Below are 13,251 nucleotides of genomic sequence, written 5' to 3'. Positions count from 1 at the left end.
GTTGCGTTGCTTCTGGGAGTATGGGTTCGAGTCACTTCTGGGGTGTGAGTTTTCAGTTGCATATTGTCCTGGGGACCATTCAGGCTTGTTCGCATTTGTGTTCCTCACGTGTGCCCCAAAGAATGAGGTGATTTGGTAAAATGCTATGCCCAAGATTACTATCCGAGTGCCGGCGGTGGGGTGGTTCAAATAGCCTCGGCTATCACCTCATTTTGTCCGGTCGTGATGGTCAAGTGGATTAAGGCGTCTTGTACATACCAGTTGCGTTGCTTCTGGGAGTATGGGTTCGAGTCACTTCTGGGGTGTGAGTTTTCAGTTGCATATTGTCCTGGGGACCATTCAGGCTTGTTCGCATTTGTGTTCCTCATATGTGCCCCAGAGAATGAGGTGATTTGGTAAAATGCTATGCCCAATATTACTATCCGAGTGCCGGCGGTGGGGTGGTTCAAATAGCCTCGGCTATCACCTCATTTTGTCCGGTCGTGATGGTCAAGTGGATTAAGGCGTCTTGTACATACCAGTTGCGTTGCTTCTGGGAGTATGGGTTCGAGTCACTTCTGCGGTGTGAGTTTTCAGTTATATATATATATATATATATATATATATATATATATATATATATATATATATATATATATATATATATATATATATATATATATATATATATATATGTCGTACCTAGTAGCCAGAACGCACTTCTCAGCCTACTATACAAGGCCCGATTTGCCTAATAAGCCAAGTTTTCCTGAATTAGTATATTTTCTCTATTTTTTTTATTATGAAATGATAAAGCTACCCATTTAAATATGTATGAGGTCAATTTTTTTAAATTGGAGTTAAAATTAACGTAGATATATGAACGAACCTAACCAACCCTACCTTTTTTTTTTTTTTTTTTTTTTTGAGATATATACAAGAGTTGTTACATTCTTGTACAGCCACTAGTACGCGTAGCGTTTCGGGCAAGTCCTTAATCCTATGGTCCCTGGAATACGATCCCCTGCCGCGAAGAATCGTTTTTTCATCCAAGTACACATTTTACTGTTGCGTTAAACAGAGGCTACAGTTAAGGAATTGCGCCCAGTAAATCCTCCCCGGCCAGGATACGAACCCATGACATAGCGCTCGCGGAACGCCAGGCGAGTGTCTTACCACTACACCACGGAGACTGTAAACCTACCTAACCTAACCTAACCTATCTTTATATGCTAGGTTAGGTTAGGTAGCCGAAAACGTTAGGTTAGGTTAGGTTAGGTAGGTTTGGTAGTCGAAAAACAATTAATTCATGAAAACTTGGCTTAGCAGGCAAATCGGGCCTTGCATAGTAGGCTGAGAAGTGCGTTCTGCTACTAGGTACGACATATATATATATATATATATATATATATATATATATATATATATATATATATATATATATATATATATATATATATATATATATATATATATTTCGTTCCTAGTAGCCAGAACGAACTTCTCAGCCTACTATGCAAGGCCAGATATGCCTAATAAGCCAAGTTTTCATGAATTAATTGTTTTTCGACTACCTAACCTAACCTAACCTAACTTTTTCGGCTACCTAACCTAACCTAACCTAGAAAGATAGGTTAGGTTAGGTTAGGTAGGGTTGGTTAGGTTCGGTCATATATCTACGTTAGTTTTACCTCCAATAAAAAAAAAAATGACCTCATACATAATGAAATGGGTAGCTTTATCATTTCATAAGAAAAAAATTAGAGAAAATATATTCATTCAGGAAAACTTGGCTTATTAGCCAAATCGGGCCTTGCATAGTAGGCAAAGAAGTACGTTCTGGCTACTAGGTACGACATATATATATATATATATATTTATGTATGTATATATATATATATATATATATATATATATATATATATATATATATATATATATATATATATATTAGTATATTTTGGTAGCAGTCTTTCCTGTAGACATATTTTATTAAATATGACCGAAAAAGTAAGATTAATAATTCTAACACGAATTTTCTCAATCTTTCGTACATTATGCTTCACTGTTGGAGGTAAATAAAAAATCACTTCTCCAAAATTCATTTTTATTTCTAGTCTGACACGACACGGGCGCGTTTCGTAAAACTTATTACATTTTCAAAGACTTCACAAATACACAACTGATTAGAACTTGCGTTTCCCTGATTTTATATCTACATTTGAGTGAGGTGGGCAGGGTGATGTGGCATTACATTTGAGTAAGGTGGGAAGGATGATGTGGCATTAGAGGATATTAATAGGGTATTAAAAGTATCAACACAAGACAGAACACGAAACAATGGATATTGAATAGAAGTGTTTGTAGAAAGCCTATTGGTCCATATTTCTTGATGCTTCTATATTGGAGCGGAGTCTTGAGGTGGGTAGAATATAGTTGTGCAATAATTGGCTGTTGATTGCTGGTGTTGACTTCTTGATGTGTAGTGCCTCGCAAACGTCGAGCCGCCTGCTATCGCTGTATCTATCGATGATTTCTGTGTTGTTTACTAGGATTTCTCTGGCGATGGTTTGGTTATGGGAAGAGATTATATGTTCCTTAATGGAGCCCTGTTGTTTATGCATCGTTAAACGCCTAGAAAGAGATGTTGTTGTCTTGCCTATATACTGGGTTTTTTGGAGCTTACAGTCCCCAAGTGGGCATTTGAAGGCATAGACGACGTTAGTCTCTTTTAAAGCGTTCTGTTTCGTGTCTGGAGAGTTTCTCATGAGTAGGCTGGCCGTTTTTCTGGTTTTATAGTAAATCGTCAGTTGTATCCTCTGATTTTTGTCTGTAGGGATAACGTTTCTATTAACAATATCTTTCAGGACCCTTTCCTCTGTTTTATGAGCTGTGGAAAAGAAGTTCCTGTAAAATAGTCTAATAGGGGGTATAGGTGTTGTGTTAGTTGTCTCTTCGGAGGTTGCATGGCTTTTCACTTTCCTTCTTATGATGTCTTCGATGAAACCATTGGAGAAGCCGTTATTGACTAGAACCTGCCTTACCCTACAGAGTTCTTCGTCGACTTGCTTCCATTCTGAGCTGTGGCTGAGAGCACGGTCGACGTATGCGTTAACAACACTCCTCTTGTACCTGTCAGGGCAGTCGCTTCTTTTCCACAGCTCATAAAACAGAGGAAAGGGTCCTGAAAGATATTGTTAATAGAAACGTTATCCCTACAGACAAAAATCAGAGGATACAACTGACGATTTACTATAAAACCAGAAAAACGGCCAGCCTACTCATGAGAAACTCTCCAGACACGAAACAGAACGCTTTAAAAGAGACTAACGTCGTCTATGCCTTCAAATGCCCACTTGGGGACTGTAAGCTCCAAAAAACCCAGTATATAGGCAAGACAACAACATCTCTTTCTAGGCGTTTAACGATGCATAAACAACAGGGCTCCATTAAGGAACATATAATCTCTTCCCATAACCAAACCATCGCCAGAGAAATCCTAGTAAACAACACAGAAATCATCGATAGATACAGCGATAGCAGGCGGCTCGACGTTTGCGAGGCACTACACATCAAGAAGTCAACACCAGCAATCAACAGCCAATTATTGCACAACTATATTCTACCCACCTCAAGACTCCGCTCCAATATAGAAGCATCAAGAAATATGGACCAATAGGCTTTCTACAAACACTTCTATTCAATATCCATTGTTTCGTGTTCTGTCTTGTGTTGATACTTTTAATACCCTATTAATATCCTCTAATGCCACATCATCCTTCCCACCTTACTCAAATGTAATGCCACATCACCCTTCCCACCTCACTCAAATGTAGATATAAAATCAGGGAAACGCAAGTTCTAATCAGTTGTGTATTTGTGAAGTCTTTGAAAATGTAATAAGTTTTACGAAACGCGCCCGTGTCGCGTCAGACTAGAAATAAAAATGAATTTTGGAGAAGTGATTTTTGATTTACCTCCAACAGTGAAGCATAATGTACGAAAGATTGAGAAAATTCGTGTTAGAATTATTAATCTTACTTTTTCGGTCATATTTAATAAAATATATATATATATATATATATATATATATATATATATATATATATATATATATATATATATATATATATATATATATATATTTATATATATATATATATATATATATATGCGGACAAGCCTGAATGGTCCCCAGGACTATTTGCGACTGAAAACTCACACCCCAGAAGTGACTCGAACCCATACTGCCATGAGCAATGCAACTGGCAATTACAGGACGCCTTAATCCACTTGACCATCACAACCGGACAAAAGGAAGTGATAGCCGAAGCTATTTGAACCACTTCCTCGCCGGCACTCGGATGGTAATCTTGGGCATAGCATTTTATCAAATCACCTCATTCTTTGGGGCACACGTGAGGAACACAAATGCGAACAAGCCTGAATGGTCCCCAGGACTATATGCAACTGAAAACTCACACCCCAGAAGTGACTCGAACCCATACTGCCAGGAGCAACGCAACTGGTATCTACAGGACGCCTTAATCTGCTTGACCATCACGCCTTAATCCACTTTGTCCAGTCATGATGGTCAAGTGGATTAAAGTGTCCTGTAGATACCAGTTGCGTTGCTCCTGGCAGTATGGGTTCGAGTCACTCGGAGAACAAAATAAAGTGAGGTGAGTGAGTTTTGGAGAACTCCTCTATTAGCTATTAATGTCCACAATCATCCCGATTGTTTCATCCCGAATGAAACAATCGGGATGATAACGGACAGAGTGTATCGTAAACCGGCCTGTACTCCTCTTGACATACTAGAAAACATTCTATGGAAACTACTCCAAGCTTGTACTAAAGAGGCAAACTTCTTAAGCTCAGATGGGCACATGTATAAGCAAGTAGATGGGGTCGCCATGGGTTCTTCCCTAGGTGGCCTGTTTGCGAACTTCTACATGGGTACCATCGAACAAAAGGTCTTAGTCGACATGAACTTGTAACCGGCCATATACTGCAGGTATGTTGACGACATTGAGGTGGGTGTTGACGACTAGGCAGGTCCTAGTCAACAACGGCTTCTCCAATGGTTTCGTCGAAGACATCATAAGAAGGAAAGTGAAACGCCATGCAACCTCTGAAGAGACAACTAACACAACACCTATACCCCCTATTAGACTATTTTACAGGAACTTCTTTTCCACAGCTCATAAAACGGAGGAAAGGGTCCTGAAAGATATTGTTAATAGAAACGTTATCTCTACAGACAAAAATCAGAGGATACAACTGACGATTTACTATAAAACCAGAAAAACGGCCAGCCTACTCATGAGAAACTCTCCAGACACAAAGCAGAACGCTTTAAAAGAGACCAACGTCGTCTATGCCTTCAAATGCCCTCTTGGGGACTGTAAGCTCAAAAAAAACAGTATATAGGCAAGACAACAACATCTCTTTCTAGGCGTTTAACGATGCATAAGCAACAGGGCTCCATTAAGGAACATATAATCTCTTCCCACAACCAAACCATCGCCAGAGAAATCCTAGTAAACAACACAGAAATCATCGATAGATACAGCGATAGCAGGCGGCTTGACGTCTGCGAGGCTCTACACATCAAGAAGTCAACACCAGCAATCAACAGCCAATTAATGCACAACTATATTCTACCCACCTCAAGACTCCGCTCCAATATAGAAGCATCAAGAAATATGGACCAATAGGCTTTGTACAAATAACTTCCATTCAATACCCATTGTTTCGTGTTCTGTCTTGTGTTTAGGAATTTAATACCCTATTAATACCACCTCACCCCATCCACCTCACTCAAATGTAGATTTAAACAAATCGAAGATGTGTAAGTTCTATTCAGTTGTGTATGTGTAAGCTAAAGTCTTTGAAAATGTAATAAGTTTTACGAAACGCGCTCAAGTGTTGCGTCAGACTAGAAATAAAAATGAATTTTGGAGAATTGATTTTTGAATTACCACCAACAGTGAAAAGAAACGTACGAAAGATCGAGAAAATTCGTGTTAGAATTATTAATCTTACTTTTTCGGTCATATTTAATAATATATATGTATATGTATATATATATATATATGTATATGTATATGTATATATATATGTATATGTATATGTATATGTGTATATATATATATATATATATATATATATATATATATATATATATATATATATATATATATATATATATATATATATATATATATATATATATATATATATATATATATATATATTAGTATATTTTGGTAGCAGTCTTTCCTGTAGACATATATTCTTAAATATGACCGAAAAAGTAAGATTAATAATTCTAACACGAATTTTCTCAATCTTTCGTACATTTCGTTTCACTGTTGGAGGTAAATCAAAAATCAATTCTCCAAAATTCATTTTTATTTCTAGTCTGACGCGACACGAGCGCGCTTCGTAAAACTTATTACATTTTCAAAGACTTTAGTTCACAAATACACAACTGAATAGAACTTACGCATCTCCGATTTTATATCTACATTTGAGTGAGGTGGAAGGGGTGATGTGGCATTAACACAAGACAGAACAAGATGTGGTATTAATAGGGTATTAATTTCATCAACACAAGACAAAACAAGAGTATTAATAGGGTATTAATTTCATCAACACAAGACAGAACACGAAACAATGGATATTGAATAGAAGTGTTTGTAGAAAGCCTATTGGTCCATATTTCTTGATGCTTCTATATTGGAGCGGAGTCTTGAGGTGGGTAGAATATAGTTGTGCAATAATTGGCTGTTGATTGCAGGTGTTGACTTCTTGATGTGTAGTGCCTCGCAAACGTCAAGCCGCCTGCTATCGCTGTATCTATCGATGATTTCTGTGTTGTTTACTAGGATTTCTCTGGCGATGGTTTGGTTGTGGGAAGAGATTATATGTTCCTTAATGGAGCCCTGTTGCTTATGCATCGTCAAACGCCTAGAAAGAGATGTTGTTGTCTTGCCTATATACTGGGTTTTTTGGAGCTTACAGTCCCCAAGAGGGCATTTGAAGGCATAGACGACGTTAGTCTCTTTTAAAGCGTTCTGTTTTGTGTCTGGAGAGTTTCTCATGAGTAGCCTGGCCGTTTTTCTGGTTTTATAGTAAATCGTCAGTTGTATCCTCTGATTTTTGTCTGTAGGGATAACGTTTCTATTAACAATATCTTTCAGGACCCTTTCCTCCGTTTTATGAGCTGTGGAAAAGAAGTTCCTGTAAAATAGTCTAATAGGGGGTATAGATGTGATGTTAGTTGTCTCTTCAGAGGTTGCATGGCTTTTCAGTTCCTTCTTATGATGTCTTCGACGAAACCATTGGAGAAGCCGTTATTGACTAGGACCTGCCTTACTCTACAGAGTTTTTCGTCGTCTTGCTTCCATTCTGAGCTGTGGCTGAGAGCACGGTCGACATATGCGTTAACAACACTCCTCTTGTACCTGTCTGGGCAGTCGCTGTTGGCATTTAGGCACATTCCTATGTTTGTTTCCTTAGTGTAGACTGCAGTGTGGAAACCTCCGCCCTTTTCTATGACTGTTACATCTAGAAAGGGCAGCTTCCCATCCTTTTCCATCTCGTAAGTGAAACGCAGCACGGAACTCTGCTCAAATGCCTCCTTCAGCTCCTGCAGATGTCTGACATCAGGTACCTGTGTAAAAATGTCGTCAACATACCTGCAGTATATGGCCGGTTTCAAGTTCATGTCGACTAAGACTTTTTGCTCGATGGTACCCATGTAGAAGTTTGCAAACAGGACACTTAGGGGAGAACCCATGGCGACCCCATCTACTTGCTTATACATGTGCCCATCCGGGCTCAAGAAGGGTGCCTCTTTAGTACAAGCTTGGAGTAGTTTCCTCAGAATATTTTCTGGTATGTCAAGAGGAGTACAGGCTGGATCACGATACACTCTGTCGGCTATCATTCCGATTGTCTCGTCCACAGGTACGTTGGTAAACAGCGATTCTACGTCCAACGAGGCTCTTATCCCTGTGGCCCGTGTGCCCCGCAGTAAGTCAACAAATTCCTTTGGAGACTTCAGGCTGAAGGCGCAGGGAACATAAGGAGTCAGCAGGCCGTTGAGTCGCTTCGCCAGTCTGTACGTGGGTGTGGGTATCTGGCTAATGATTGGCCGAAGTGGGTTTCCAGGCTTGTGCGTCTTGACATTTCCAAACGCATATCCAGGTTTATATTCCCCAATGATCTTTGGCAGGTGGAGTCCGGATTTCTTGGCGTTCACAGTTTCGATCAGTTTGTTGACCTTTGCTTTTAATTCGGCTGTAGTGTCCTTCGTTACCTTTGGAACTTAGTTTGGTCAGAGAGTATGATGTTCATTTTCGCCAGATATTCGTCTCTTTTAAGAATGACATATATTGGCGACTTGTCACCTCTCTTGACAACTATCTCCTTGTTCTCACGAAGGCTTTTAGCTGCCGCTTTAAGCTCGGGGGACAGTATGGTGCTTCTGTAGTTGCCTCGATTCTTTCCTCCTTCTGCAATAAGTTCTGCTTGTAAGGTATCTTTGGTAGTGACCTTCTTTTGTGTCTCGAGGTCGAATATGTCGTCCAACAGAATTTCCAACTCTACTTTCCGGGCCATCTCACTCGGTCTGGACATAACATGACAGTTTATGCCCAGATTTAGGAGAGTGACTTGGTCCTCAGTGAGGTTAATTCCTGCAAGGTTCAGGAAGCCATCTCTTGGTCGTGGAATTGCCATAGGTCCTCCATATAATGTTGTTAGTTTCTTGATAATCCTTGTTTCAGTGCTGAGGTGATGTTGGTCTGTGAGGATGTCGAGGTGTTGTTCAATGCGGGTACGGATACTATCGTCGATGTTGCTATTTCTCCACTCGTTTGTAGCATGAAGTAGTTGCGTTTTGTTGTCTTTGATTTCATTCTCTGCCTTGTATATCTGATCACGAATCATATCCTGGCGATATTTTATCGTGAAGGCTGCTGGGTCGTGCGTTTTAATATTAGTATATTTTGGAAGCAGTCTTTCCTGTAGACATATATTATTAAATATGACCAAAAAAGTAAGATTAATAATTCTAACACGAATTTTCTCAATCTTTCGTACATTTCGTTTCACTGTTGGAGGTAAATCAAAAATCAATTCTCCAAAATTCATTTTTATTTCTAGTCTGACGCGACACGAGCGCGTTTCGTAAAACTTGCTACTGGGAGTATGTGTTCGAATCACTTCTGGGGTGATATATATATATATATATATATATATATATATATATATATATATATATATATATGTTTATATATGAAGGTGAAGAAAAGAATTGAATAACTGAAGAATGCATTCACTTATTATAATATCGCACGACGTTTCGATCCTATATGGTTCATTCTCAAGTGATGTTACAGTACAGAACATTACATTTTATATTAATAGCGGGTCAGGTGAAAACAAATGTATCGAACAATGGGGTCAGGTGTAAACAAAGGGTGTACATTGGGTAGACATGAAGGAGAAAAGAAGCTAAGGATCAGAAGGTTAAATAGGGTACATACAAAGATTAATCAAACATAGTGGGCGCTGTTTGTTGAGGAATGTCTTGTGTGTTGGTATCGTTATGTTCCGGTCTTGTTTTTACTCTCATGGCGGGTAGAGTGAATAGTTCCGAATTTTGGGTATTCATGGTAGGTTGTTCTATTTTTAAGTGGATTGCTTCAAGAATTTGTAATCTTCTTTCATCTTGGGTTTTGTCTATTATACAAGTATTTTTATTTAACATTTCTCTTGTTAGGGTGATGTAATAAGCTTGTCTCATGTGATTTCTGGGGGCACCGGATTGAAGACGACAGGTCAAACGCGTCGTCAGCTTGGTCGATGTCATAACTATCTACTTAGATTGAAGGTTACATCCTTCATGGGCGCATGTGTACCTGTATACAACCTTTGACTGCTGTAGAGGGTTCTCCGTCGGCTTCGAGCAGTTTTTCATAAGGAGGTCCGAAGTCTTCTTTATTTTGTAGAATATGACCAGGTCTATGTTTTTGTTTGGAGTAGTGCTTTTTAATCCTTTACGAATTATTTCCTTCATAATTCTTTCTTCTTTTTTTATGTTCACTGTCCATAGTTGATTTTGTAATATAATTTTATTGGAGGTGTTGTGGTTTCCGTTCTAGGTTCAGGATTGTACCATCGGTCCAGGCGTCTTCTTATAGCAGTGTTTATTTCCGCGTTGCTATATGCATTGTTCACCAATACCTGAGTTATTCTTTCAAACTCTCCACTCACATTGCTCCATTCGGAGCAGTGTGTAAGTACTCGACGAATATAAGCATTGAGAACACTGGCTTTGTATCTTTGGGGGCACTCACTCTTACCGTTCAGGCATAATCTTATGTTGGTGGGCTTAGTATATACGTTGGTGCTTAAAGAGGTTCCTGTTTTTGTTATTAGTACATCCAAGAACGGCAGACTGTTATTTTCACTATTTTCATGTGTAAATCGGAGTACTGACTCTCTCTCTAGATGGCTTTTTAGATCAATTAGTTCATCTGAGTCTTTTACTATTACGAATATGTCATCTACATAACGGCAATATACAGTTGGTTTTTGTCTGCTACTGAAGACTCTGTCTTCGATGATTCCCATATAAAAATTAGCAAATAAAACTCCTAAGGGGGAGCCCATTGCTACTCCGTCTATTTGTAGAAACATGCCAGGAACACAAAGGCAATACAACCTCTTCTCACGAATTCTGTTGCTCGAATGAGGTCAAGGTGTCTGCAGTGAGCCTCATACTCTGCCAACAAACTCTCGACATCTGATGTCAAGTCATTTATTTACATATTTATCCTCTGCCCATGCTATTAAACTATTTATCAACATTAGCCAAGCATTTAACCTATATTCACATGTCTAGAATTCCTTTGACCTTTAAGTTGGGCCTGGTTTGCTAAATAACTCTCACAAGGTAGACTCGTTTTTCAGGCTACTTGGGGTCATAAAAATAGTTATACTATGATACATATATAATACAACATGATCTCTTAACCCTGCCTATGTGTATATATCATCACAAAATAAAGTATATCAATATCAATTAACCAACAGTAGCCTAATTCACTTAACATCAGTATAAAAGATGTATAATAATACATAAGACACATCTATATAAATAAAAATTTAAATGTTTGTTTGTTCAAAATCGCAAATCTCTGAAAGTTCTTCATTGATTGCTTTGAAATTTTTACATACCATTCCATTCGCATCCAATCACGTTTTTATATACAAACTATATAGGTGTCACGTCTGTGACGGAAAAAAAACATTAATTCTTTGAAAGACTGTTTTAAATGTCTTTTTTATGTGAAGGAAATCTTCGAAACCTCTTTACCGATTGCTTTGAAATTTTGACACAACGTTGTATTCGAAAAGGCGAGTGTTTTTATATACATACTATATACATGCCTTTTTTTTTTCTTTTTAGCAGGGATAATCCTGCGCGGGCCCTAAGCCTCTGGCTGGCCCACTAAGTGATGCTTGTTTCTGTTTTACCTGGGCGGAGGATGAGTATGTATGACTCGTATGGTCGCTTCAGTAAGATTTTGCCATATGTGTTTAACAACTTCCTCTGCTCTGTTGAATCGAAGGTGAAATCTTAACGGGTTTGTAACTGTGCACTGTGTTAGATAATGTTTCAGTGGTCTGTCGGGCATTTCTCCACAGTGTTGACATTTCCTCCCATCTTCCGGAACCTGTAAGCCTATTTCCCATGCACATGGGTATCCAAGCCTGATGCGATGTAAATGTACTTCTGTTGTTCTACTGCCCCCGTTCATCAAACTAAGTGGTTCGTAGTTGGTCGAATTCTTGTACCAACCCGCAGATCCTGATGTTGCAACTGCTGTGTTGTGGTCACTGTACATCTTTCGCATTGCTCTGTTTCGAATTACTTTCTTCATCTGGGATAGACTCTGTGGTATGTAAATGTCTACATTTCTCCTCTTAGTAGCACGTTTTGCAGCTTCGTCTGCAATGTCATTACCTAATAGTCCCACATGACTTGGCACCCAGTTGATAAGTACCCGTCGGCCTTGTCGTTTGAGTGTGTGCATGAATGATAAGACATTTGTGATCAGATGGATGTTATCACATATGTGTTCTTGTTGCAAGGTTTCAATGGCGGTTCTCGAATCTGTATGGATGATAACATGTTGTCGGTGTTCAGCAAGAGCATGTTCCAAAGCCTTTTGAATGGCTAGCATCTCAGTCTGTAAAGTCGAACACCCATTTGAGAGCCTCCAACTATATACAGAGTTTCCTGCTTTAACTGCAGCTCCGGTTTCTTGTCCCTGCTGGTCTACTGACCCATCCGTGAAGTAAGTGAAGCTGTCGGATGCCATGTTTGCTTCTATATGCATCTCTGCAATGTGACGTAGCAGATGAGGATGTGGCTGGTTCTTCTTTCCGTCAAGAGCCATAATCTGAAAGTCTGCTGGCAGAGACTCCCAAGGGGCTTGCATAACAAAGTCTCCATGTATGTCGTCGACACCCCTCTCAGTGACTGTGTTTGCCATATCGAATGTATCGATGGCGTTTATCGCACAATGGGTCCACCTGTTGCCATTGGAGGCTCTTCTGTCCAGAGTTAGTGCTCCAGTGATCATATCTTTAAGTGAACTGATTCTAGGTCTAGTCAATATCTTGGTCAGCATGCACGCAGCAATCCCCTTTACCCTTATTTCAATCGACGTTAGCTTTGTCTCTAGTCTTAGGTTCAGGATTTTAGTCCATCTGGGAGCACCTGTTATGACTCGCAATGCATCATTTTGAAGAACCTCAACGTTTGCCCACTGACCAGGAGAAAGAGTGAGTAAGGCAGGCGCTGCATAATCAACCAGGGAACGAACGGCGTGTATGTAAAACATTCTCAACACTCTGTGTCCCGCTCCTAGACGGGGCCCTGTGATTGCTCTCATTATATTTATTCGTGACTTTGCTTTCTCCTTTAGATATTGAATTTGCTTATGGAATGTCAGTTTAAAATCAATCCACACTCTGAGATATCGATATTGTGTAACCCACTGAAGGTTAATGTCCTGAATGCGTAGGTGCCTGTCTGGAGCCTTACCACCTAGTCTCATCGCCTTAGACTTCTGTGCAGATATTTTTAGCCCTAAAACACTGCATTCAGATGTCACTTGATCTAAAGCACCTTGAGCTTTATGTAGAAGTGAAGGACCCGTAACGACTAATGCTAGATCATCAGCA

The sequence above is a fragment of the Procambarus clarkii genome, chromosome 8 (genome assembly GCF_040958095.1).
Source record: "Procambarus clarkii isolate CNS0578487 chromosome 8, FALCON_Pclarkii_2.0, whole genome shotgun sequence".
NCBI lineage: Eukaryota > Metazoa > Arthropoda > Malacostraca > Decapoda > Cambaridae > Procambarus > Procambarus clarkii.
The sequence above is the reverse complement of the archived record's forward strand: the minus strand, read 5'-3'. Positions refer to the sequence as shown.